The sequence below is a fragment of the Hemibagrus wyckioides genome, linkage group LG15 (assembly GCF_019097595.1).
Source record: "Hemibagrus wyckioides isolate EC202008001 linkage group LG15, SWU_Hwy_1.0, whole genome shotgun sequence".
Lineage (NCBI taxonomy): Eukaryota > Metazoa > Chordata > Actinopteri > Siluriformes > Bagridae > Hemibagrus > Hemibagrus wyckioides.
This window is the reverse complement of record NC_080724.1, coordinates 22,312,460-22,340,000: the sequence shown is the minus strand read 5'-3', so window position 1 is coordinate 22,340,000 and position 27,541 is coordinate 22,312,460. Positions and strand designations below refer to the sequence as shown.

The following is a 27,541-nucleotide window of genomic DNA, read 5'->3' as shown; positions in this document are numbered from 1 at the left end:
GCGAGAGAGAGACAGAGAGAGAGAGAGAGAGAGATGGTCAGGCTGCAGAACATAAAGCTATCTGTCTTTTAACTTTTCATCTGGGAAAAGAGGAGAGAGAAACACAAACAAAACAAATCTGGGGTCTGTGTTCAGTTGGACGAGGCAGGTCATGAGAAAGTTCTTGTCCCTTTTTCCCTTAATGTGATTCTTCATCCTTTTATTTTTTAGCGTTAGGAAGCCGAGTGTCCATTCCGACGCCCACACAGGCGTGGACCAGGGACCAACGGGCGCCCCATCACTCAGAGAGAGAGAGAGAGAGAGAGAGAGAGAGAGGGGTGGTGTGGAGGGGAAGGGCGAGCGGGTTTGACAGAATAGGATGTGCTCCGTCACTCGCTGCAAAGACTGGAAGCTTCCTATACATGGCAGCTGCAAGACTCCTCTGATGTATCAGAGTCAGCAGAATCATTGATCAGCGACTTAAGTTAATCATTGATTGGTAAAGGAAAGGGGAGGGGAGGGGGTGAGTGAGGAGGCGGGGGGGCAGTAATGAGGGGGCAGAAACTCAGCAGGAGGGCGGAAAGGGGACAAAAACATGCCTTTGGGAACACGATGGCGATCCTCAGTGTCATAACCAGTTCAGTTCATAATCAGGAGCAATAACATATTAAAGCACTGATTCGGGTCATTCGGTTACAGGAAATTAATCAACGACAGAGTGACGTGATGAAGCAGAGGAGGTTTTGTACGTTTTATTCCACAGTTAAATCGTTATGTTAATACAGAGAGACGTTATAGTTCCCTTGGATTTCTCCACTGGATTTTAGATTATTATTATTATTGCACAAAATGATTTCTTTATCAAGATAATCTTCACACTTTGATGAGATTTGAAGCTGAAATACAATCGTTATAAAGGCTATAAATGATCTACACCACACACACACACATACACACACACACACACACACACACACACACACACACACGGTCACGTGATGCTTATGGGATATGGGAAAGATGTTCTGACCAGTCGTGAGTCTGATCTAAAACGAGTCTGTCTGTTTCAGTGTGTTTTAGACGTGTGTTTTTCCCTCTGTTGGAGAACCTTACACAGAATTGTACTGGTTGTAGAATTGTACTGGTTGTAGAATTGTACTGGTTGAAGATGAAATCTGAGCTGCTTTTCAGATGAACAAGCCCTTGGAGAACATCTCAGAGAGCAGAAATGGGTTTGAGATCAACATTTACTTTGAAGATACAAACATTTGTCCTGAACACAATTAGTTTTTTTTTGGAACTTTTCTATGAATATATCTCCTCTAGTAGGTTAAAACCAGAGATCCTTCTGAAACACGACAAATTCTTTAAGTCCTGAGTGTCTACTTTCATATGAGCTTCATATTAACCTCCACTGTGGAGTGAGACATGGGAAAGATGTTCGATGATCAACAGTGAAGGGAATTAAAGTCGTTTATCCATCACCTTTTTTTAAGAATGACGAGTGAGGTGTTACTGATGAGTTTTATAGAATGTTCTAGAATAGAAATAACTCGAGCTTGTGTTAAGCACAGACCTTCTATCAGGTACTTAACCAAAAACACGTTGATTTCAGGATGCTGGAACAGGAAGTGAAAAAAACAAAACACATTTCTGCAGCACTCTATCTGGACTATTTTTTAATCCATTTATAGCTGAACAAGTTCTCAGTTCCATTGTAGCAGCTATAAACAGTCTTTCCTTTACCAGAGAAAGCACAAAGCAGGGTAAAAGTCCTGTGTAATGAAAACATCATAATAAACTCCTGCAAATTGTTTTTGAGGCTGCTGCTACATTATATTGCCAAAAGTTTTGGGACACCCCTCCAGATCATTGAGTTCAGGTGTTGTTTTTCAGGGGTTGGGCTCCGCCCCTTAGTTCCAGTGAAAGGAACTCTTAATGCTTCAGCTTCATACCAAGACATTTTGGACAATTTCATGCTCTTTGTGGGCACAGTTTTGGGATGACCCCTTCCTGTTCCAACATGACTGCACACCAGTGACCAAAGCAAGGTCTTCTTGTCTATAAACACAGTCCAAAACATTGTGGAAAGCCTTCCCAGAGTTGAAGCTGGCTCGCAACCACTGAAAAACAATGGCTGAATTCAATGATTCGGAGGGGTGTCCCAAAACTTTTGGCAATATAGCGCATCTGACAAATCAGAATCCAGAACCAGTGAGGCTATAAATATTTTTAAATACAGCATTTAAATAAACCGATCTCGGCGATACGGTTCTAGAAATTTCTGTGAATCTGAATGCGTATATATTTACTGTTGTTCATGGTTGTGGTTAATAATCAGGCTGATTGACTTTGCCCTTGTTGAGGACTTGCTCATCCAACCTTACCACCCTCCATGTTGGATGGCTCATCTCCGGAGGGCGAAGGTCATCCCTACAGCGTCTTATGATCCAGTCTTCTGATTTCATTGGCTCATAATGAGGGAAAAAACATCACCAGGATTAGCGATAAGCTCAGCAAGCACGGTTCAAGTATTATGCTGATGCCAGGGGTTCGTTACGCTAGTTAACTCTGTCCTTATTGGTCAAAAGAGAGAGAGAGACTTTATGAGCGTGTAGCGTGAGATCCATAAACTAGAGGCGAGGGCAAAAGTTAGTGCGTGCCCTACCGACATTCCTTATTATTCATATACGTAAGAAGAATTACATAGATTAAAATAGGAATACTGAACCAATCCAACATTTGCAGTTTTTTCTATATTCCTATAGTCATTTGATTTCCTTCTTCAGCTCGGCAATGTTTTCGGATTTGGACGTCCTGACAGCTGATTCGACCTCAAAATTTCACCAAAACAAACACGAAAACAACCTGAAATCACTGGTTGGACGCAGCATCATATGGTCCCATAAACCAGGGTAAAGAAGGGGGTGTACAAACTTTTGCACTGAACATGTGCTGTAAGGTTAAAAAATTAGAAATGCACAAAACAGCATTTTTCCCCCAAAATGCTGCTTTAAAGCTGTGACAGAAAAGCCATAAAAGACTAATTTGGATGTAATGGTGTTTTAAGTGGATGTAATTGATAGTCTCCCTCCCTCCATCCCTCTCTCCCTCCCTCTCTCCCTCGCTCCCTCCCTCTCTTCATGTCTCTGTATCCCGTAGCTCAGCTGTTGGTACACAATCATTAACCTGGCCTGTTTTAGCTGCGATGAGGACGCGCAAATCGGCCATTGTGTACGCTGTCATCTTCAGGAAGTGAGGATTTCCCCCCGCTGTCACACGCTTGATGAGCGATTCTCTCTCTCTCTCTCTCTCTCTTTTCTGTCTATGTGATGGAATGTGATACCAGAGCATACAGTATAACACAACACGTGTGCACAACAACACAACTAAACACACCACACACACGGGTATATGCCAGCGATGTCAAGTACGCTCAAAATACCTTCATAACAAAGTTTCACAGTAAAATAAAAGTTTAATATGGTTTAATTAAAGCAGAGACGGATAATAAGTGTGATATAAATCAGCACTTTAGAGGCGCGGCATTAAACAGTGTTGCATCTTAAAATAAAAAGAATCTTATTTCTACACCGGATAAATTCATATCACATTTACATTTGTGATATAAATTTGTGATATAAAAATAAATCTAATTTTAGCTAGTGAATAAGAAGAAGGAAGAGAAAAGCCTTTATTTTATTTTATTTTATTTTAATAATTTTATTGTTATATTATTTATTAAAAGATCCTGAACCTAAAAGCCTGGACATTATCTACACTAACATTTATAAATTTTTATAAATGACGCATTTAAATAATAATTGGAATTTTCTGAGAATTTACTGAATTTTTTTTGTAACTATTCTAATCTTAGCTAGCATCGAGAACGCAAAACCTTCCGCTCTCCAACACAAGATTCCTCATTTCCTCATTTCATTTTTCCAATTCATGCTATTCCTGCTGTTAGGATTCATTTACAGAGACGAGTTCACGTTTCTTTGCGGTTTTTCGGTAACACGACAAGCGACGTTTTTTATTCATTTATTTTTTTAATTTTAACTTTTATTAACTTAGAGAGAGAGCAACGGTTTATAGCTGCTGTAAGATAAGTGAGAACAGGAACTAACGTGTTTGTAGAAACAGATAAAAAGTATGAGGTGTTCCCAACACATTTTTTTATTGATATTTTGTTCACTATATATTTATAATTGACGTATATCGCTTGAATTTTCTTGTACTTTTTCTTTTTTTTAACTCCTTAAATGTTTTCCTTTATTGATATTTTGTTTGCAGTGAAGAATGTAAATGTTCGTAAATGTTTGCGGTGTTACAATTTATGAATTTTACGACTTTTTTCACTCGTCACGTTCGTGTACATTAATACCTATCCTTTATTGGTGTAACTTAAACAATATTTAATAATTTGTGCCTTTTGTTCGTAGCACAAACACAAAAATCCATGAAGTGTCCAACCTCAGAACCTCAGTTATGGTTTAAATGTCAGCTAATAAAAAAAACTGAGACCATCATCACGTCTGAGACCCCATCACGTCTGAGACCCCATCACGTCTGAGACTCATCTCCTCGCCTGGTGAGGTTGTGGGTAATAAACCGGTTCCTTGGGTGATTCATCGACTTCTACGTAGAATAGCAAATAACGCTGACAAATTTCCTTTACCCGTTCTGTCCTGATGGACGGCCGTCTTTCTCCTGTTAGCTCTGGAATGCTGGCTGATTGAGATGCAGACTCCACACACACACGCACACACACACACTCTATCAGCCTCATGCCGTGAGCTGGTTAAAGTATTAACCCAGCGGTGTTAGACAATATTGCTGAGTGGTGTGTGAAGCGCAGGGGATCAAAGTTATCATGTTAGGGGGAAGCAGCTCCATTGAGACGAGCCCATAGAAGCCGTCCACTCCGTCATGTTCCCTCTATTGGAAAGAGCTGACCAGAGCAGGTCCTTAGCCCCGCTCCTCCACCCACTGCTCCACTCCCTCATCCTCTTCTCATTTTTCATCCTCCACGGCTTCACACGTAGCGCTCTCTTTCTCTTTCTCAGGCTTCCATCTTCTTTTTTAGTGAAATATTATTCTGACTATCATTTTCACAGCTCTCTTCTCATTGGTCGGGAAGTTTAGATCTATCGTTTCTATAGTAACGGTTCATTCACAAGGATATATTTTTAAAAAACATCACTGATATGTTATTTTCTGTGAAGAGTAATGATTAAAAGTGAAGAGTCTTATTAAAAGGAGAGGCATGTAAAGGTACTTGTAACTATAAACGGATAAAAAGTTTTGTTTTTTTTTTTTAGGAAAATTCCACTTTTTCAGCTTCACAGTGTTAATTCACACACAAAATGATTCAGGAATCGATTCAGACATTTGACTCATGCATCAAATTTGACTCATTTAACTATTAGTTCATTTAAATTAAACTTTAATGTAACTTTATAACTTGTTTGTTCTTGTTTTTATTACTAAATGTATAATTAAAAAAAGCATGCAGATTGTTTACTTAAAATTTAACATTTTTTACTTATATTTTATAACTTATTTATTTATTAAAGAATATATGAATTACATAGGAATAACATGAGTGAAAAAAAAAAAACTGCTAAAACTTTATTCCTGAATAAAACACCTGAAAAAACTAAACAAAACAAAAAGTTTATGAACAAAAACTTAATATTTAGGTACAAATTATTTCATACTGAAAAAATAAATAAATTTAAGGTTCTTGTATGATGCAGCCGGATTAAGATTTATCATAAATTTAAAAAATAAATATATAAAAAAAAATAAAAAGCTAAGGTGTTTTTGGAAGTCTGGCACAACAGAATGTTTCATTTTAGATATGTTATGTTTGTAAAATTTTATATAGATATTCCAAAGATTTGTAAGGTTGATATTTTAGTAATATATATGATTTATTAAATGATATCCGTATATAATATTCAGGTAAGAAATTTGGTAATAAGTTTGAACTCGTACTTGTAGTAAACATGTATAATGGAATGGACACTTGCTGACCGAACGCAGATGGCAGAGCTACAAGCGTCTGCCAGGAAACGGTGCCAAAGAGCTGCGAGTTTGCAGAAACGTGTTACTGTAACGACATTTACAGCGGCGTGAAGCGACACGTGCGCCAGGTTGCTTATGTGAGATTATTAATGAGATCTCCGAGAAGGCTTTTCCCTTCGATTTGTCATCTGTGGAGATTCAATAAACACAATATGGGGAACGAAAAAAATGATATAGTTTTGTGAGTAAACCGGACGTCTGCATCGCTGTTTAATAGTTTTTCTTTTTTTCCGTCACCCAATCAGAAGACAATTACAGACAAACAAAAGTGTTATTGCATTTTAATGGAGCGTTACAGCAAATATACATAAAGAAATAATTTTCTTCTGTGATTAATAGCGATGATTCGTGCACCGTGTGGTGAAAAAGGTCAGTTCTCAGGAAGAACAGATTAAAACAAATGAATTATCATTAGATAGAGCGCTTTAAGGTATGCAATAGTGCTTATTTATTTATTTTATTTTATTTTTTTTAACAGATATTATAATTATTATTACTTATTAAATCTTATTATTCTTACTCTTATTATTATGTTAGTTTTTAATTATGTAATTGTTCTGAAAGCACTTCTTTAATTAATTTATTTATTTATTTATTTAACAGATATAATAATAATAATAATAATAATAATTATTATTATTATTATTATTATTATTATTATTATTATTATTATTATGTTAGTTTTAAACTGTTTTGAAAACACTTCTTTTGTTTATTTTATTTTTTATTATTTATTTATTTATCTATTGCCCCCCCCCCTACGGTTGACCCATTTATTTCAATTACATCATCAGCTTTCTATGTGCATCTTCAGGAAACTTTTCACTCCCATGGAAGCATCCTAGACTTTTTTTCTATGCCTCTGCATGATATTCAGAACACACACACACACAGACTCTGAAGTGAGGACTAGGCTCTGTGTGGTGGCAGTGTGGTGGTAGTTAAATACCTGAGCAGGTTGTCACGCTCGTCACAACCGACTGTGGAAGAACTCTACTGAGTGCAAAAACTGCACCATGTTACATCACTGTGACATCATCCACCTTAAACTCACAGCTCTCCAAGAACCATTGTGTGTGTGTGTGTGTGTGTCTGGGATAAATTATCAGCACTAGTGTGTACTGTGTTAGTGTCGACTCGGGGGCTTGTAAGAGGGAGTCAGTACCACGCAAACGTGCAGATGGGGTCTGTGTAATTTATATGTATGTGTGTGTGTGCGTGTGTGTGTGTGTGTGTGTGTGTGTGGATGGTGATAGATTGGTCTGGGAGAGCAGGGATGCAGATCCACTCATCAAGATTGATGTTCTGCCATTCGGCTTTAAGTGCAATTAAAAACCGGGGCCTGCTCTAGGCGCCATCGTTCATGCTAACACCAAGGGGACTCGTTTTAAGGTGAAAGAGACGCGTTTATTCCCCGCAACTCGCATAATTCACTTCCAGCTTCTCTTGTTCTTTTCAAGTCGCATTCCTCTCGGCTAATTCTCTTACACCTGATAAGAGCTAACGAGAACAGATAAAGGGGATTGACATTCCTTCGCTCTCGCGTGTTTGTTCAGAGGTCAGGATTCACGTCGTGTTCGGGTTATAAACCTCTGTTTTTGTCCGCACCTCCTGTACCATCCCTCTGTCACTTCACACGTTCCCTGTTTCCCTCCCTCCATCCTTCTATCCCTCTCCCTCCCTCCCTCCCTCCCTCTGCTGTGAAGCCATGCGCTGCTCCATGTCTATGTCAAGTTGTTAACCTCGTGTCAGCAGCGGGTTTAGGCCGTCGTGATAGATGAGTCCGCGCGGAATTTTTCGAAATGAAGTGAAAGAGGTGTGGCATGCGCTCTTGCTTTCTCTCTCTCTCTCTCTCTCTCTCTCTCTCTCTCTCTCTATCTATCTATCTATATAGCTAAATTCTGTCTAGATTATTTTCTGCTGTGAATTAAACACATCTTGTAACACTGAACATATCTAAATTTAATCCTCTGGTTTTTTTTTTAAATTATTATTATTTTAGCTTTTCGTTGTACTTTTATTTCAAAGGTAGAACCATAAAGCAAAGTGTTTCTTTTAATAAAATGTTCCAAGAGGAACTGCTCTTTCAGGAACATTTTTAAAGGCTTCCATGAGAATTCTGATGTCTGAAACTCATACACATTAATACTAATGTACACAAATAAATAAATGACATAAACTGTATTTCTGTGTGTGTGTGTGTGTGTGTGTGTGTGTTTGTTGGATTTAAAGAATGTTTAACATATTTTTTTGTGTTGTTTTATCAGCTGCTATCAGCCACATAAAAATTGTAATTATCATTTTAATTTTATAACAAACAGTTATTAAGCTTTTTTCTCTCATATGGATTCTTATAAATGGAATAAAAAATAATCTTTAAAACCAATAATGAATCAGAATCAATTGATTTGTCCAATTCAGAAGTTTGAACGCATCACGTTAATGTTTTAAACCATTGTATCTTTAGGCTCTTCTTCTTGGACTGAAATCTTCAAAGAAATGTTGCCAATGTTCCCATGGCAACATCAACACTAAACGATGCTCTTCCTATAAATATAAAGGTATTTGTTTGGGAATAAGATGTAGCACATGAGATGTAGATGGGAAATATAGATTTTTTTTAAACCTCAAACACTGAATTGTGCTATTTATTAAAAAAAAGTTCTTCAAGTTTAGATGAAAAATCTCGACATTATCCCTTGCAGATCTGCCATATTTCTTTTAAAAAAAAAAGGCCTATTGTTTGTGGGTGCTTTGCTCAGCTGTCTGTTCTGGATGGGAAGATCAGATTAACAGGAGGCCTACAGCTCTACAAACCGGAGTCCCTACACTGGCCACAATGACTGAGCTCATCCATCACGGCTGTCTTAACGAGAGCCGGGGGTCTCGGGTCCGGATCAGAGCTGGTTAAAATTTAACCCGCAGGCTGCCTACACACTGAGGCCTGTGCCCTCTCCTCGCCCACTCATCCACTAGCTCCGGTGCCCTACACGCCCTACACGCTCTCTACAGGGCCTGTGTGGGCGAGGGTCGGAGAGGTGGCCACACGGGGTGTGTTAACTTTAGAAAAATCCTGCGAGAACTACGGCACGTGCCAGGATTTACTGCGAGGAGGAAAATGGAACTATACAGTTGTACAGCACCCTGAGACTCGCTAATAATTACGTGATGATGCCTCAGGTGTTGCCTTTGAACCAGAGGAGAATGGCTTCTCGTTTTAAACTCAGTCTTTTTTTTTCCATATCAGTTTTTCATGATAACTATTTAATCACATCTCAAGTTTTGGCAATAAAATGAAAGATAAATTTCCAGTAAACACAGATTTAACACGGATGCTGTAACTTTCTGACATCTTCACCAAAGAGGAGACTAAGCCAAAGTAATGTCAAGAAAGAATTAAAGAGAAGACATAACTATCCGGTTTTGTGGATAATCTAGAACATGAAATGTAGCTATAAAGGGATAAAAATTTGGTCAGGAAAATAGCCAACATCAGATGGTTCAAGTAGATCAGTTTCATGTCACCACACCACAATGTTCTCCTATATTCTTCATTATTCACACCGTGTCACAAAGCTCTAACTTTCCAATATCTTCACCAAAGAGGCATTCAGGGTGACACAACACTACACCTGGGTAAAAATCTGCAAGTTCTTGATGCTGGTGTTTTCTCACCTGGTGATGAAGATCAGCTGCTTTCATATCTCAGGTGTTCATATCTGAGTGTTCACTAACAGCATTGTGGATGAACTGAACCGTCGATCCTGCTTGCCTGAGCGACTCGCCGTGTGATTCGCCCGAGGCTGGAGCGAGGCCTTGCGGTCGATGAGGTTATGGGTTCATAGGGCGCTTTCTAGGGCAAATGTCCTGGAGGAAATATGCAGAAAGAGAAAGGACAACTCTGGTATGTTTATGAATGAGTTTACCAAATAGATGTTTGTCACTGAACAGTATGGAGACACACACTTACCCCTTGCCCCATCTTACCCTGGAGTGATGATGTTATTCGTGCTCTGCCTGACTTGATTAGTGGTGATGAATATGACTTGACCCCTTCATGGGAGAGTTAATAATCCGTTCTGCCGGATTGACACCCGAACTCTCGGTTGATCGGTGGGTTGTTTGGTACGTAGAGGGTCGAGCAGAAGGTTTCGTCGAGCCGAGTGTTGGGGCTCAAGCTGTCTGATTGCACAAACCTAAGAATCTGTCATGTGTCAGTCCTCATTTCCTGCCTGTCCACTGAGTCCCGATGACACACAGCGGCTTCTTTGGCCTCGTTCATAAATGACATTATAGAAATTGTGTTTGGGAAGAGGGTCAGACAGACATGGCAAGGAGAAGATCCATGATCTACGAATTCTATATTCTGTTTTTGTGTTTTCTATAGCCTCTCTATAGAGTTTCTCTGCTGTACTTTAAACTCCGTCTGTTGGAACATGAACACTCGGCCTGATCCTACTCGGTGCCTCTGAGGCCAATGAGAAGCTCTTGAATATTTCAGCAGTAGAAATGAACCACGGTCTCTCCGGACCAATCCAGTGTGAGATTGCCCCAATTTGGGGGTTTACAACCCCTCTCGACGTAGGTATTTTACCGTTTTTGTGTCTTTAGTTGACTGCAACAGGAGCTTGGGGAGCATTCTGGACAAATTTAAAACATAAAGTATAATTAAAAATAAATGCCTGGATTTCGTCTTCTCATATGTGCCTGGATATCTTTCTTTTTTTTTAACGGCCCACTGATTCATTTTTAATGAGGCTTTGAATATTAACCGGGTTTGGTTGAAAGTGCCGTCTCCCATGAGTGGGAACCAGATCCCTCTGCTTGGCTAATACAGGGTGGGGGGCAGTTTACAGAGGGTTCATATGTAAGGACTTGTTCTGGTCAATTACAATTACAATCTCACACAGCAGGGGAGGCATGGGCTTCATTTACTGCCCCTGTGCCTCCTGTGGAAAAACCCAAAACGCTGTATGATAATAGAGAGAGCATTGAGCAGAATTAGCGTTGCGGGCTGATATCACTGAGCAACTCTGTCCCCTGGAAGCACAATAAATCGTCAGAACGTGAGCACAAGGCTGCTCCTTGTCTGTTGGGTTTCTTCGCAGGCCTGCAGGGCATCCTGGGACCTGGAGTCAAAGAGAAGCCGATCTCTGGACCTCGACCTCCTGCTGAGCCACTGAGCCCTCCTGTGCTCTCAGACCTTTGCTTTTTGTCATGGAGCTTCTTGGGAAGCTGTGATTAATGGGATGCTCAGTTTCAGTCTTACTTCTTTCAGAAGGTTTCGGATGGACGCTGAGAGATTTAGACACAGCAGGAACACTTGTCCTAGCAGGCCTGATTGGAGAACCTGGCGCATAATGGAGCCCCGGCTTGGGCCTTTTAAAGGACAACATGTTTATGGCTACTTAGAGGAAATTGATTTGATTGTGCCCCAAACATGTGTGTTAACACCCTTGGCACTTTTATTGGCCATTTGTCTCTGGTGTCACAGAACAGCTGATTTATGCCTGGCTCTGTGTGTGTGTGGATGGTTAGCTTGTGTATTTATGTGTGATTGTGTAAGTGTATACGCACATGAACTCTGTGTGTGTGTACTTATGTTTATAGCGGAAGGTGGTAATAAGCGATGCTCTGGAAGTGCACTTTAACTCCCTGCCACTCACAGAGGCAGCATGATTAACAGTACATTAGTGCAGCTGGGCCTCGGAGTAAACACACTCGCTCACAAATATTACCGCCTCAGAATTGATGTCCACACACACACACACACACACACACACACACAGTCTCTGGTGCTCACACTGGCTCCCAATAGACTCCTTCAATTCACAAATGACAAGTGTGGGTTTGTGAACATATTTCATTTGCGCATGCTTTCACATTTAGCTGGGAGGAAATTGTAAGTGCTACTTTTAATCATTATGTACACTTCAGAGGAATTATTGGATTGGATTCAGTGGACATGCGGAGGAACAGGACCTGTCCACCTCGTAAAGTGGAGACTGCAGGGTTCACGCTGAGTAGAACAGGAGAACTACACTGAATAAAACGCTAGAACTATACTGAATAAAATGGTAGATCCACACCAAGTTGAACAGGAGTACTACACTGAGTAGAACAGGAGAACTCCATTGAGTGGAACACGAGAACTATATTGAGAGGAACAAGAGAACTACACTGAGGAGAACAGGAGAACTCCATTGAGTGGAACATGAGAACTATATTGAGAGGAACAAGAGAACTACACTGAGGAGAACAGGAGAACTCCATTGAGTGGAACACGAGAACTACATTGAGAGGAACAGGAGAACTACACTGAGTAGAACAGGGGAACTACACTGAGTAGAACAGGAGAACCATACCAAGTAGCACATGAGTACTACACCAAGTACTACACACTAGAACAGGAGAACTACACTAAATAAAACTGTAGAACTATACTGAATAAAATGGTAGAAGTACACCAAGTAGAAGAGGAGAATTACACTGAGTAGAACAGGAGAACTGAGTAGAACAGGAGAACTACACCCTGTGGAACAGGGGAACTGAGTAGAACAGGAGAACTACACTGAGTAGAACACAAGTACTACACCAAGGAATAGGAGAACTACACTGAGTAGAACAGGAGAACTATGCTGAGTAGCACACAAGTACTACACTAAGAGGAACACGAGTAATACATTGAGTAGAACAGGAGAACTGCACCCAGTGGAACAGGAGAACTACACAGAATACAACAGTAGAACTATACTGAGATAAACAGGAGAACTACAGAGAGTAGAACATGAGTACTACACTAAGAGGAACAGGAGAACTACACCAAATGGTCCTGTCTGCTCTGATACTAAGAGGAACAAAGGTTCTATCTTCGGTCTCTTTTGGTTTTTTCACCTGGGAGATCCCTTTAAGGGTTTATTCAGTGTATAATAGAGGCTGTGTTTCAGAAAAAGTTATGAGAAAACCTCTTTAGAACCTAGCACCCTTCAAGGGTTCTACTGCATGCTTAAGTGTTTTGCAGACCCTGAGGAGTAAGACCTTCATTTTTTGAACTGAACTTTTTTTTTCTGGACTACAATATTTATTTCTCTACTATGATTTTTTTCTGGACTACGACTTACGACATTTATTCCTAGACCTCGATGTTCATTTCTGTCCTCCTGCTTAGCGATCTTGTTCCAGTTGTTCCACATGGACACATGGTCTTCTCCTGAGTCTCTCTCCCTCTTGTGCTGTGCGTAGGCAGTCGTAACCAGGTCATAACCAGGTTCTGGTATTTATCTTGCGTTCTGAGGCCAGAGTTCACGTCCCAGACTAAATCTATTGATTCCAGCCTGAGTGTGACGCTGCTCCTGTGCCAGATCTGATTCACTGAAAGCAGTGCGCATGAATTCAATTTCACTTCTCGCTGTCAAGTCCAATGTGGGCTTCTCACGTCACGCATGGCCCAATGTCACCTTTTAAACACCGAGCACGGAAAGACGAACGGATGGAGAGGAAAGACCGAGAGGTTGGCGAAGGAGAAGAAATGAAGAGCGTTCCTCATCCGTCTCTCGGCTGGTGGAGAGAGAGAATAAAAGATGTTCAACTTAATTCATGCAAATTGAAAAGTGCTATTGATTGATCATTGATTTATATTGATACGCATGCAGAGCACTCCTTCATTTCTTTTTATCTTCCTTTCTCACCAACATTCTCCCTCTCTCTCTTTCTCTCTCTCTTTTCTCATTTGGCTAAATCAAATTTATCTGTCAGCACGTTCCTCACATCCACTCATCCATCAACTCCATCACATCACATCACATCATTCAACACCGATTTTTCGTCTGAATATTAGATATTCTCCACCATGAACTTATTGGACATTTTTTTTTTTTTTCCTGTGAAAGAGTGACCTAAAAATGAATTTTTTCTTTCGCTTTCATTTGTAGCATTCCACCTTTTTTTTGATTGTGCATTGGATGTGTAAGTCTTTATACAACACTGGAGTGTTAGGAGGTGTTTCTCAGTGAGGACTCAAACACTCCACCTACACAAACCTGCGATTTGCAGCTTTACTTACGCTAACTTCGGTAATAATTAGCTGTTAATGCAACACATTTACCAGTTTTTCACTTTGGTGAATGCTTATCTGAGTCAGGACCTTATGAGAGAGAATCATCTCCATCACCTCCATCTTCAGGGGTTTCATCTAAATTGAGTTGTTTCTCTAAATCAACATCTACGTGCTGTTCCTGTAAGCTAGCAGGCCCTCTGTGCAAGCGCTGACGCCCCTGTGCTGCTTTAAAACCATGTTGTTTTTATCACCGTGAGATCGTTCATCTCCTCGCTGCCCGTAAATCAGCTCTCACACATGGACACTGTCCAGATCTCCGGGTATAAATCCAGTGATCTGTCCCTCAGCGTCTCTGATTTCCTGCTTCTTTCTTTCCCTCTTAGGAACGCTGAGGAAATAAAATTAAAAAAAAAACAAAAAAACAAAAATGCAGGACAGGATTAAAGCCGGCTAAGAGCCTTGTTTACATCCAGATAAATAACCTTAAGTCAGGAGGATGTTTGCTGTACCGGAGGAAAAGATTAACTATAAAATGATTAACCCAAGTTTCTCATCAAGCAAGACGACTGCAGTGCAAACTTTGACCCTTTACCTTAGCACCGTGCTGGTATTTCTTGCTAGCTAGCAGAGTCGCTGATTAGCATGAAAACCTTCAAGCACAGAAAATAATTACGGTATAAACTTTTACATCGGTTTTAATTCCATGCTGTTGCTATAGTAACAGCTCATCTGAAGGATGCTACATGTGAGCTAAAACTGTTAATGAACAAAAAAAAGAAAAAATTATTATTCAGTGATAACATGTGTTGCTATGGTGACAGTTTAAGGAAGGAGTCTCCAGTGTCATTGTTTCTCACTAACGTATTAGCTTGAAGAGAGTTTCTGACATTAAACGGTAGAAAAAACAAAACTATGTTAAGTCTGCACACTGGATTTTTAGACTTTAAAGAATTGTTTATTTTCTTGCTGCATATTACCCCATGCCCAGACGCCAAACTCAAATATCTGACCGCTGAGTGATGTGACACGCATTTCATCCCAAAGTGGACGTCTCTGCTTATTGCATTAAATAAATGGAAAGCTAGATTTTGAATGCTAATACACCATGACACAATCAGCCGCAAAGCTCCACCTGATACTCCTGAATGCAGTTAATCGCTTTCTAACGAGCTCTTTCAGCCGCGCTCGTACGAATAGTTAGCGAGATTAGCAGGCACGCAGTAGGTTGATGTTATCGCCGGAACGCGCCACTCGGGATCTGCCGATTGCATGGCGATGATGTCATGCGAGGGTCTGTGGTTAGACCGGTGAGCGGTGATTGGACTCGTTCTCGTAAACCAATCAGCAAAGATCGGGGAGTTCATTAAAGATGGTTAGCGCATGACGCTGATCGAGTTAGCGGTGATTAATATTTTAGAAGACGGCCTAATGACACCATTATATGCGTATCTGTTGTCATGAAAGGACGTTTTGATAGATCCAGGTTTATTGGCTGCTTGGTGATCTCACCTGGACAGTCGATTGGTTGGCACTGATTCACGTGTCATTGATTGGAAGTTGAGACGTGTAGCGGCGAGTTGCTGGCGAATGATGTCGTAATGAACCCCAAGACTTGCCAAAGAGCCACTGATGACCCCTGAGTAGCCCTGAATAACTCTTAAACCTGACTTTTCACCAAGGACACATACTATTGTTTCTTTAGTAACAGCTCATACTGAGGGACTGCACATGCTGCTGGTTTGTGGTGTGTATCGTGTAGGGAAGGAGTCTCCAGTGTCAGTCAGAAGGAAAGCTGTACCTTCTGTTTTTTGAAAAGTTTTCCGATATCTTCAGGACAGAGGAGGTTACACACCTTTGCGGTTTCTCAGTAACACGACAAGCTGCAATTTCATGTTTTTGTTTTTAAGAGAGAATAGAGAGAGGTTGGTGAAGTAATGAATGTTTATAGCTGCTATAATGTAAGTGACAACAGGAACTCGGTCATTCTACAAAATTAAATAGACCTCTAAAAGGATAAAATACATGAAGGGTGATTTTTACTTATTTATTTATTATTTTTAAAAAATATTTATTTATTTATTTATTTATTTGGATTTAGATAATTTAACTGGATGTTTGTTCTTCAACTTTTTTCTTTTTTTAAAAATTTTTTATGTGGTTTTGTTTATTTATTTATTTATTTATTTATTAAATTTTGCCTCTTTTTAATGAAAGTTCCTTATTTCATTTTTTTCCTTATTTAATTTTTTTAATTTTTTACACTACGCACTATTCCTGCTGAAAACAAAAGCTGTTTCTGTCCTCTTTTTCAGACGGAAGTCTAAAATCAGAAAAAGAATAGAAAAGAGAAAGTCTCTTACTGGTGCACCTCTGCTCATCTTCTCCTCCTGACTGATACACTGCTGCTATATTACTCTCCCAGAGTATTTTGTTTATAACATGCCGCGGCTAAATGCTTTAAAAGCATTGATTTGCGTGAATTACACCATCTCACTGGATGTGTTTTGGCCACGCGGGAGACCAGAAGTCAGACCTCGCATGTCTACATATCATAACGCTCTGTCTTTGTCTGTATATATTTACTCCCCACAGCTCCAATCATCCTCGCTCTATTGATCCCGACCCATAAAAGGTGTTTAATTCAATCTGAGGCAGGACGGAGAGGCGGCTTTTCAGCGTCTCTGTCGATAAGCGCTAAATCAATTAGAGCGGCTCGAGTCGTCTCGGCGCACACGCCGGAGCTTCCTGTGTGCATGTTTTACACGCTTTTATTACGTTCCTTCATACCACAGTGCTGCCGAGTGGAACGCTGGATTCTGATTGGTGAAGACGGATGAACACACTAGTTCTGATTGGTTATGGTTTCTATTGTAACAGCTCATAGAAAAACTTTCTAACGTTTTCCTGGTAACGTGACCAGCTGCGCTTGTTTGACAGGAACTCACTCGTTTTGCAGATGTCTCAAAACCTTAAAGGTAACTATAAATGGATGTAAAAAGGAAATTTGTGGAAAATTAAAAGAGGAATAAAACACAGGACTATAAAACTCAGGATATTCTGAGGTAGTAACAGTGACTCTGCTTCCTCACACCACCCCATCATTGATTAGTTTACAGTAACAGTAGCACACGCTGTGTATTATTCTTACTTTAGCACTGTTTTGTTTTCGTTCTTTATTGGCTTCTTTATTTGTCCTTTCCTTTCCCCATCATCTATCTTACTTTCTTTTTCCCAGAGTCCCACTTCCTCTCTTTCACTTCTTGCTATGTTGCACATAATGCGAAAATTTCAGGTGTTTGACTCATTATTAATGCAGCTGTCCCATGCCGGGGCCTCCGAGGACAATCAGGAGCCGTGATTGGTGAGGTTTATTTTAAAGCGCTCCGCGGTGATTGGTGAGGATGGTTTGAACCACGGCCTGCACTCGTCTCGGTCGTCCCACGCGCTCCCTGAACGCCGAACCCCGGACGGTTCTCGCAGCGCAAGACAATAAACGGATGATGAAATAAAAACGCTCGATTCATCAAAATCAGCCCCCCTCCGACTCCACCGCCCAGCAAATTAAACAATATTTCATAATCACTCTACAAGCCTGACAATAGAAGCCAATTTGTTGCTAAAGGCACCTCCTAAGTGGGAGGAGTACGGCTTTACACAGACACACAGCGAGCACTGTGGAGTTAATTACCAGCCCTGGACACGCTCCAGAGGACTGAGATGCTCCCGGCGTACCTGCCCAATCAACTGTCCTGGAACCGGACGCCCAACGAGTCTTCATTTATCTTGTCGAGTGTGTAGGATGGCTAATTACTTCCATTCCAGCCCCCCTCATACACACACCGGCCGTCCAGCGCCACAGAGTCTGAGAGAGCGAAGAGGAGCTGGACGACCGGGACAGAGGAGTCGACCAATTAGTTGTCCATTAGAGCCATCACAGAGCTCGCATCAGCGCCAGAGCCGAGACGGGTAAAGGGCCTAATAATCTGCTACGGGTTCATGGCTAAGGCTAATCCTCCGGGATGGTAGGAGGAGGAGGAGAGGAGGAGGAGGAGGAGGAGTTGAGGTCAAGAACAATTTTTTGCTGCCAAAGATGTCGAGTTGGTGCAGTTACAGATGATTACAGACGATTACAGACGTCCTCCCTCTTCTGGGTCCAAAGAGGCCTGGAGAAGAAACGAAAAAACAACTCAGAAGAAGAAGAAGAAGAAGTCTCTTCATTACTGAAAATGAAGTTATTCCTGCTTAATGGTGCATTATGACAATTCATTAGGAAGGGGTTTGATGTTTTTGTTCGTTAACCTTCGCTTAAGCGTCTCACAGAAACACACATCGTACACATCTACGGAGACGGATTACGGCCCACTTCCATGTCTTACATGAAGCAGAGATTCCGAAACGATCGGCCTGATGTGAGTTTAATTAAATGATGCTTCGCCTGCTCTCATATTTGTCTCCATTAAGTGACGACGATGGAGGGAAAAGAGTCGTTAACTGTCAGTGATGAGGAGGGATGGAGCTGGAGACAGACTCCATCCTTGAACACAATTAATGATGCTATAATCACAAAACAAGTCCCTTATCTGCGAGTGTTTGATGATTGTGGAACGATGGTGGGTTTAGTTAGATAAGGAAGAGACCCAGCCAAAGAAATTAGCCAATTCTAGGTGCAGGGCAGCTGTTGGTGCATGATGGGTAATTGCGTCAGCGCTCCCCTCCCCCTGATTTTTGGCCCTAAAGCGGTTAGTTCTCATCGGGCGTCATCATTTTCCAGCGCCCCATCCATCTTCAGCCTCCGATTAATTCTTTTCATTTCGGCGCCTCTCTCATAAATCCTGGCACACTTAATTAATTTCCCTGGCAGCGTGTGGGCCGCCGTAAAAACAGAATTGTTCTCGCGCTCTCTGTTTTACAAAAAAATATAAATCCCCATATTAATTATGCTATTTTACAGCGATCTCATTGAAGGCTGTGTTTCATCTTTCATAATTAGATTTTCAACAACAACAACGCAGCCAACAAAAGAGTCTAATTATGGATTTGGTGAAGGGCCGTGCGAGCCAGGATCGATGGGCCGCTTTTATTATTGTTATTGTTGTTGTTATTGTTCCAAAGTGGTGAGAAGGGAGATTACACACGAAGCCTCGACGCCGGCATAAATCAAATTTACAAGGATTGTTTGTTATGCTGCGACTCTGCGGGTCTGCCAGCTCCTCGGCTCCGGACATGATGGTAGCTTCAGCTGAATAAGAACCTTCGAGAAAAAGCCAAATTCCGCACTGGCTTAGAGCCTTTAATTATCCAGTGAACCCTTAACGAACCCTTGAAGAAATTTTTTTGATCAAGATGCTTGACAGATCATTGGAGGTTGTTCCTCAGCTGCCAGTTTCTTCCTGACTCGCCCATACCTTCTTTAAGGTTTCATGTAGAACTCTTTAAGGAGGCTGAGAACAGAGAACTGCAGAGAACCTTAGAAGAACCCTTGAAGACCTTTGTACCCAGTACCAAGAGAAAAATGTTAACCTACTGACAGGTTCAAGACATTAAAAAGACAAGAAGAACAAAAATAATTTGGAGTTCTTTAAAATTTGTTAATACACTCACACTCTTAAAAACAATGTTTCTTCACAAGTTCTTTAAGAGTTCACAGGATGATTAAGAGATTATCTTATATTCCAGAAAAGGGTTCTACTTGGAAAACTACTTGGAGAACCTTCCCTCAGAGGGAAACATGAAGAACTTAATTAGTGATTCTGTAATTCCCACATAGCCAATCTGCCAACTTGAGTCTTCTCAGCTCCAACGATCTTGGTTCTTCCTGGTGCTGATGGTTCCTCCCTGTTCCTGATGGTTCCAGATGGCTTTTGACCTATAGAACCTCTCAGCACACCAGCAGTATGTTCACCTCTGACAGCTTCCACTGGCAAGAGAGCAAGAAGGAAGTTGAAGCTGAAAAGTGAAAAGTGACTGGAAGCAAACTAATTTGAATTGGGCGGGGCAAGCAGTGGATTAAAATTAGCATAATTGGAAGGTGAACTGGAGCCAAGTTGTGAGGATCAGTGAGGAGGCAATCGAAAAGCTCATTGCTCATGTGGTTATGTGAACACCATTGCTAAAAAAAAAAAAAAAAAATACTAGGATGTTTATTGAAATGACATTTCCATCATTGTCTTGACATCAAAAATGGTGAACTTACAGAAATCTCTGACTTTCACATAACTGTTTCTGCCATTTCTGTTCCACTTCCTGTTCCTCCTCCTCTTCCTCCTCCTCCTCCTTAGGTCCATCTTTCCCTCCCTGTTCCACAGTGAGATCTTTTGACAGAACCTGGGGCCAAAAATGACTCCTCTGGTTTAATTGGCATTATCATTTTAGCTTTCTGACAGAGATGGATCACTGCTAGCCCACCAGACCACCACTGTCGGGGGGAAAGGGGGGTGAGGGACTGAAGGGGGGACAAGGGAGAGAAAGAAAGAGAGAAAAGATGAGATGAATCTGTCTACAGGTGAGAGATTCAGGGAGCAACAAACCAGAAAGCAGACCTTTTACCACAAAGTTTTAATCCAAGGTGAAATGTGTGGAATCGGCAACAGACAATGGAGAAACGGATAGAAAGATGAATGATGATGGAGAGATGAAAAAAGAGAGAGAAGAGGAAGTGCTGTAGAAACTGGGCGTTAACGTAGCACTACAGTGCAGCAGCATTGTTGCGCAGTAGCATTGTAGTGCAGTAGCATCGTAGTGCAGTAGCATCGTAACACCATAGAAAGCTTGAGTGAGCTCTAACGAGGTGACTCGCACTGACTCTGTAAGTCAGTGTGTGAGGGGAATAAACAGGACCCCAGTTTTATCTGCCCCTTTAGCTGCCCCTCCTGCTGCCTGAGTGCAATTACAGCCGAGTGCCAAGCTTCTCCACAAAACAGGGACAATTATATTACATCATCACTTATAAAAGCTGCTTTTACTCACTTTCATTACACAAATCTCAATCTGTCACCAGCCCATATCTGTCTCACCCCCTCACCTGTCTCACCCCCAGTCACCTGTCTCACTCACTGCTTCATGCCTACACACCTGCTTACAGGGTCTGATCTCATCTCCCATGAGTCACAGTGCAGTGCCGATATGCAGGTTAACTGTGATTTGGAAGAAAGGAAGAAAGAAAGAAAGAAAGAAAGAAAGAAAGAAAGAAAGAAAGAAAGAAAGAAAGAAATCTGCCAAATTAAGGGGAAAGGGCTGTTTAGGGGAAAATGCAACAGAAATAAAATAGAAGCAATAAGGAATAATAATGGAGACAGAGGAACAAGAAAGAAAGATGGAGAGAGTATGAAAAGAGAAAAAGAAAGAAAGAGGAGATAAGCGATAGAGAGAAAAACTGTGTGAAATTGAACGAAAGTAAAAAACAGCTGCTAAATGGACAACATTTAGTATCTTGTGGTATTCTCCAGAGAGAGAGAGAGAGAGAGAGAGAGAGTGTGTGAGAGAGAGAGAGAGAGAGAGAGAGAGAGAGAATGATAGAGTTGTGGACAAACAAGCTGAGTGTGAGAGATGACAGAAGGATGAGGGGAGGCGAGAGTGACCGAAGAGAGAGAGAGAGATGGAGGGATGTGGAGAGAGATTTGCTCTGTGCATGTCCTCTACTCCTTTACACTCACTCGTCATTTGTTTGTGTGAACGGAATAAGAAAAATGAAAGCTGTTTGAAAGAGAAAGAGAGAGAGGGAGAGAGAGAGAGATACGAAGAGATGGATAATAAAAATAGCGGAGTGCAGAGTGGACAGCGGTGAGTCGGGCATTACTCACCAGCTCTCGGAAAAATGCGCTGCTCGCTGCAAGACCATGCATCACCACCAGCCCAAAACTAATGGGCTGTCTCTCGCGTATTTACCTCTGACTGCTCACACACACACACACACACACACTATATCTGAAATCACTACAAACACACTGAACCTGTCTGTAATCTCATGGTGTAACATTACAAACCATCATTACAAAGCAATGCCATGAAAATATCATCTTACTCCAGAAAACCCAGTCTGAGTCTGAAGACAAGCTCCAGCTGGAAGGCTTTGATCTCGATTGTTCCACTACCCATGAGAAGCAAAGCATCACCACTAACACCAAGCAAGGGCAAGGCATCCAAGCTGAAGCTCTTAACCATGCTCCAGAGAACTCCAGCATTGTTCCAGCTCTGGGAATGTTGCAAACTCTACAACCCCTTCATGTTGAACTGGAATAGTCAGCTCATCCCTTTTGTTTGTGGTGCTTTTAACAGGAGAACTAACAAGGACCAGACTGGTATCACCAAAGAAAGTAGGTTCAGGCTCAAAACCTCCACCTGCTCTTCAACAGCATGGATACAGATACTTTCTGTTCTCATAGACATGAACTTTATCACCAGCTACATCAGGATTGCCAGCTTCTGCAAAAGACAAGATTTCTAGCTTTAGAAATCCAACTGGTCCAAGTTCACTGAACTTCCCTTCAAACTTCACAACACATCATCCTTACCTGAACCTTCTTCCAACATGAATGAAGCCCATTCTGCTTTTTGTTGCATGCTCCATGAGGTCATTCCATCCCAAGAAACCCTTGCTGAGACTGTGATGAGCTCCACAAAGCATGTGAGACTTTTCTTCAAGATTGGTGACCAGCTCCTGGACCTCCTATACCAAAACAGACAACAAAAAAAGAAGGAAAGAAGTTAGCAAGGTGGATTTCAAATTAGTGTTCGGTGTAGCTAAGCCCTGGCCAGTCTCAACCAACTTCATCAACTCAGCAAATGTAGGTGGAAAGACCACACCCCAGAGGCAAAGGCTGTCACCTTACAAGTCAATAGTGTGATCAATGAACTGATCAACACTTTACCACAGTCCAGCCCCCTCTTTCAACCATTATCTCTTGACAAGCTAGTGGAGGCCACTTAGGTGTTCAAAAAGATAAAGCTCTTGACATCCATACTAAGTTCCTGAAACACATGAGCCCTAATATCATACAGTGGCTTCTTAAAATCAGCACTATTCTTTAACTGCCCGAGATTCTGTACTGGTACCAATACCTTATGGCTGGTCCTGACAAATCTGACTCCTGTGACCGCTGAAAGACTGCAAATGACCCAACTGTTTGGACATCTATGGGAAGTTCATTCCACCACCAGAGAAGAGCCTTGATGCAGACCATGAGAGATAGTGGGACCAGTCTAATGTGGAACCATGGTGCGAGGAAAATGATTGTTGATTGTCCATGGCTACCACCAAGGTTGTGCTTCAGTGACTAAAGGTGAAATCTGAGAGCTGTCAAAGGAGACCACAAGATCCTGATATGGAGATCATCTGGGATGAACAGCAGCTCAGGGTTGCTGGGATTAAGTTTCATCTGCAATCTATGATGAGATGTCTACCAAAGATCTGAGCTGTCTGAGGAGGGAAAGAAGAGGATGAGTTTCATCAGCATAGCATTGGTATGAAAACCCACATAAGGATATGAGATCTTCACTTGATTCCAAGAGATCAAGGAGAACAGAAGTGGACAGAGTACAGAGCCTTGTGGGACACCGATGGAGAGTTTGCATCGAGCAGTTGTGGATCTTCTCCATGTCACCAAGGAAGTAACCCATTCCCAGTGCTGAGGATGGATGATCTTCTGGTTGATTGTCTGAAATGCTGCTGAAAGATCTCAGAGTTTTGAGAACTTCAAACCCAAGTGCTCATATACCCGGAGATCCATCTTTCACACGGCTGTGGAGTTTGATGGCATCGCGTGAGTCTTCACTGCTGAATGAAGCGTGAGCTGGAAAGTGTGTCCATTAAGAAAAAGTTTCACCTTAATGCACTCGATGATGCTAACGTTTTAAAGAGCTATGCTAAAAACGTGGCAGCTCCGGCACAGCCAGGATGGAAAAAGTGTGTGTGTGAGAGAGAGAGAGAGAGAGAGCGCAAGAAAGAAAGAGAGGGAGCGAATGTTAAAAACAAGAGAGCACAGATAGAAGCGACTTGTCTAATTTATGTGGCCCGCGGGCCGAGGTGGCAGTGATACATGAGTTTGTTAGCCAATTGATAAAAGAGAGGAAATTTTTAAAAAGCATTTATCACAGCAGGATATGGGCGCAATACATCACCTATTTACAAACAACGCGGCTAATATTTATCCTCCGAGTCGGGCAGCGTTCACCTCCAGCTAATTAGGACGACTGAAATGCTTTCCTTAAAGAAAAAAAAAGAGCGAGCCAGCCGGCAAGTGAGGGGGGAGGGGCTGTGTGTGTGCATGTGTGTGTGTGTGTGGGGGGGGGGTTCTTAGCTAAACAAAACATGCTAACACAAAGTAAAACAAAATGATGGCGATCTCTCTTCCTCCCTCGGCTCGCCGCTTTATTAAGTACTCGTCATGGATAAACGCTCTACTCTCGCAGGCCTTTTAGAGTCGCGCGTCCGCCGTAATGGACTCTTCTGAGCTGCAGGGGATTCTGGGTAATGCTAATGGGAAGTTTGCTGTTGAGTGCCGGCTTCCGAGAAAAGCGCAACGATCTCAGTGTTAATAAGTAGATAACAGTAATGAGCTGTGTGTGTGTGTGTTTACTGCTGTTAAGTATTGATGTGTGTGTAGATGATGTAGGCAGTAATGTGAGATGCTGTCTGTTTATAATGTGTGTGTGTGTGTGGTTGCACTTAATACCTCACATCTTGTTCAGGTGTAATTTTTATTTTTATTTTTTCTATAATAATACATTAATATTACTTTCTTCACACGTCTTTATTATTGTAGGTGAAGGTAATTTTTTAAAAATATTTGATGCAAAAAAGTCACAGCATTTAGTCTTTTTGGGATTTGTTTGTTGATTTTTGTGAATTTAATAACATTTAATTTTTTTCTTAATTCTTGATTTTTTATTTAATTTTATTATTTTTTCAAATTCCACAGGACTTTTCTTACATATTTTTTTTTCCTTTTTTCATATGTTTTTGTATTTACATTTAAGTGTATTATTTTAAAAAATTGATTATATTTTTAATTGTAATAAATGTATTATTTTTTAAATTCCATTTTTGTCGTTTTACCCATGATTTAAAAAAAAAAATTAATTTTATTTTTCCGAAATTCCGTACATATTTTTATTTTTACCCAGATCATTTGCTTCTTTGTTTTGATCATTTGTATTTGTTTTTGTAGTTTTGTATTTTTCAGCTCTGGAATTTACTTACACATACAGTCTATTTCAGTGTTTCACCTTGTGTGTGTGGGTTTTTTTTAATTAATTTCCTTAAATAAATAAATAAACTCCTCTTTTTTGGCATTGGCATTTTTATTAAACCATTAAAATTTTTTGAAGCTAAACTGTCCACCATATTTTAAAACTTAAGAAGAAATGAAAAGGACAGAAAGAATATGACACTTTGGATCCTACAGCTACGGGGGAATTTTTTGCTGTAACATTCCGATTTTTTTAACATCTTTTTACATCTTTTATTATTGTGTTTTTTGTTTATTTTGTTAATTTTTTTTCTGGAGTAATTTTTTCTGGGGTAATTATGGGGCATAAAAACTATTTTTTTTGGCTTTTCATGTTTTTTTTTTAATATTATTCTTATATTCTGTTATATATTTTTTATTTCTTTTGGTAGAGACTTTAAATGATTTTGCTAAAAAAAAAATTTCGATTTTATTTCCAGAGTAAACATTTTATTTTAATTTGTTGATAAAAACTCTTCAGGTTTCTTTTGTCTATTCTTTATCCAAACATTATTGTTTATTTAATTGTCTTGATTCTTCTGAAGGATGTTCCCTCTGTAACCCTCGTGTAAAACACCCCCCACCCCTCCCTCCCCTGTGATGCGGCGGAGCTTTAATTCCTGCTCGTTTTAAGGAATCCTCCTGATTAGTTGGCGTGAAATGGATCTGTTTTCTTTTTAACGTTGTGCGATGGCTGCTCCGATCACATGTCTGGGACCCGTTTGAGTCGCTTTTCTCCTCACACACACACACACACACACACACTCCATCAGCTTGCTGCTTAAAGGTGAGAAAAATCACGTTTCATTTAGATAAGCAATAAAAAATTTTCTCATCAATAAATGAGCTCGTAAACAAATGAGTGTGTGTGTGTGTGTGTGTGAGTGTGTGTGTGTGAGTGTGTGTAGAGAATCCTATCCCAGACGGATGGTCTGTACGCTGCTGCGTGTTTATTTAGCGACGGCTGCGACGCGGGAAGATTTGTGATCCCTCTGCGTTCCTGAGTTTTTCACGTTGCTCCACATCCTGGGGAACATACTTCATCTCCGCATCCCACAATTCCCAAACACATTTATTTACCGGCCTTATTCCTCGACAAGTCACACACACACACACACACACACACACACACACACATGCTTTCGTTCGCATACAGTTTGTAGATATGACAAAATATATTTAATATCTACAGCAGAGAGATGTTTTCTGTCTCCTGTGTTTTCATTTCTTTCTTTCTTTCTTTCTTTCTTTCTTTCTTTCTTTCTTTCTTTCTTTCTTTCTTTCTTCTGTATCTCTGACTCTCTCTCTCTCTCTCTCTTTTCTCATCAATAAATTATATACTTTTGCCATCTAGCTGTTTTTTTATTCTCTTATTTATTTTCATTCTTTCACTTTTTCCTGTCTGTTTTTCTATTTTTTTTCGTTCTGTTTTTCTTTCTTCCTAAATTTCAATTTAATAAACACCAATCAGAATACAGAATCCAGCACACACACACACACACACACACACTCTCTCTCTCTCTCTCTCTCTCTCTCTCTCTGTTTTTCTTCAAATCTAAATTGAGCTTGGCAGAAACTCAGCTACTTAAAGTAAACTGAGAGCTCTGTTCTCACCCTAACCTCGCTTGTCAAAGTGTTAATGTCCCCTTCACACACACACACACACACACACACACACACACACACACGTCCTGTCGACTTCCATCTCCCTGTGTGTATATGTGTATTATAATTCTGTCAGGCGTGTTCGGGCAGTTTGCAGACGTGAGCAGTTAGTGTGACTCGCACGTCCTCAGGGCTTCTGTTCGTCACACCTCGTGGCAGAGTGTGTGTGTGTGTGTGTGAGTGAGTGTGTGTGTGTGTGTGTGTGAGTGTGTGTGTGTGTATGTGTGTGAGTGTGAGTGTGTGTGTGACAGGAAGAAAGAGAAAGAAACAGATATAATTCACTTCCCATATTTTCTGCTCTGACTCGTTTTCCTGTGTTGAGACGGATGAAGAAGAGAAGACAGAGAGATAACGGAGAGAGTGGGGGGTGAGAGAGAGAGAGAGAGAGAGAGGGACAGAGAGAGAGGGGGGGGGAGAAAGAGGGAAGGAAAGAGGGACAGAGAGAGAGAGAGCCACGTGTCAGCATTCACATCACTCTATCAGTCCCATGTCTTTCTTTCTTTCTTTCTTTCTTTCTTTCTTT

At 40.8% G+C, this 27,541-nt stretch overlaps 1 long non-coding RNA gene across 4 annotated transcripts in view; it reads right to left on the bottom strand.

Moving 5' to 3' along the window:
• The window catches only part of LOC131365578 (uncharacterized), a 42,106-nt gene that overhangs the window by 1,910 nt on the left and 12,655 nt on the right, over nucleotides 1–27,541 (bottom strand). The window contains exons 2-5 of one of the 4 annotated variants that reach the window (XR_009206708.1): nucleotides 22,639–22,793; nucleotides 14,380–18,291; nucleotides 10,060–13,629; nucleotides 9,748–9,939 (exon numbers count right to left, since the gene is read on the bottom strand). This is a non-coding gene — a long non-coding RNA (uncharacterized LOC131365578). Of the gene's footprint in view, nucleotides 1–9,747; nucleotides 9,940–10,059; nucleotides 18,292–20,321; nucleotides 21,136–22,638; nucleotides 22,794–27,541 lie in introns of those variants that run through there. The other 3 variants (XR_009206706.1, XR_009206705.1, XR_009206707.1) reach the window with 3 other exon arrangements.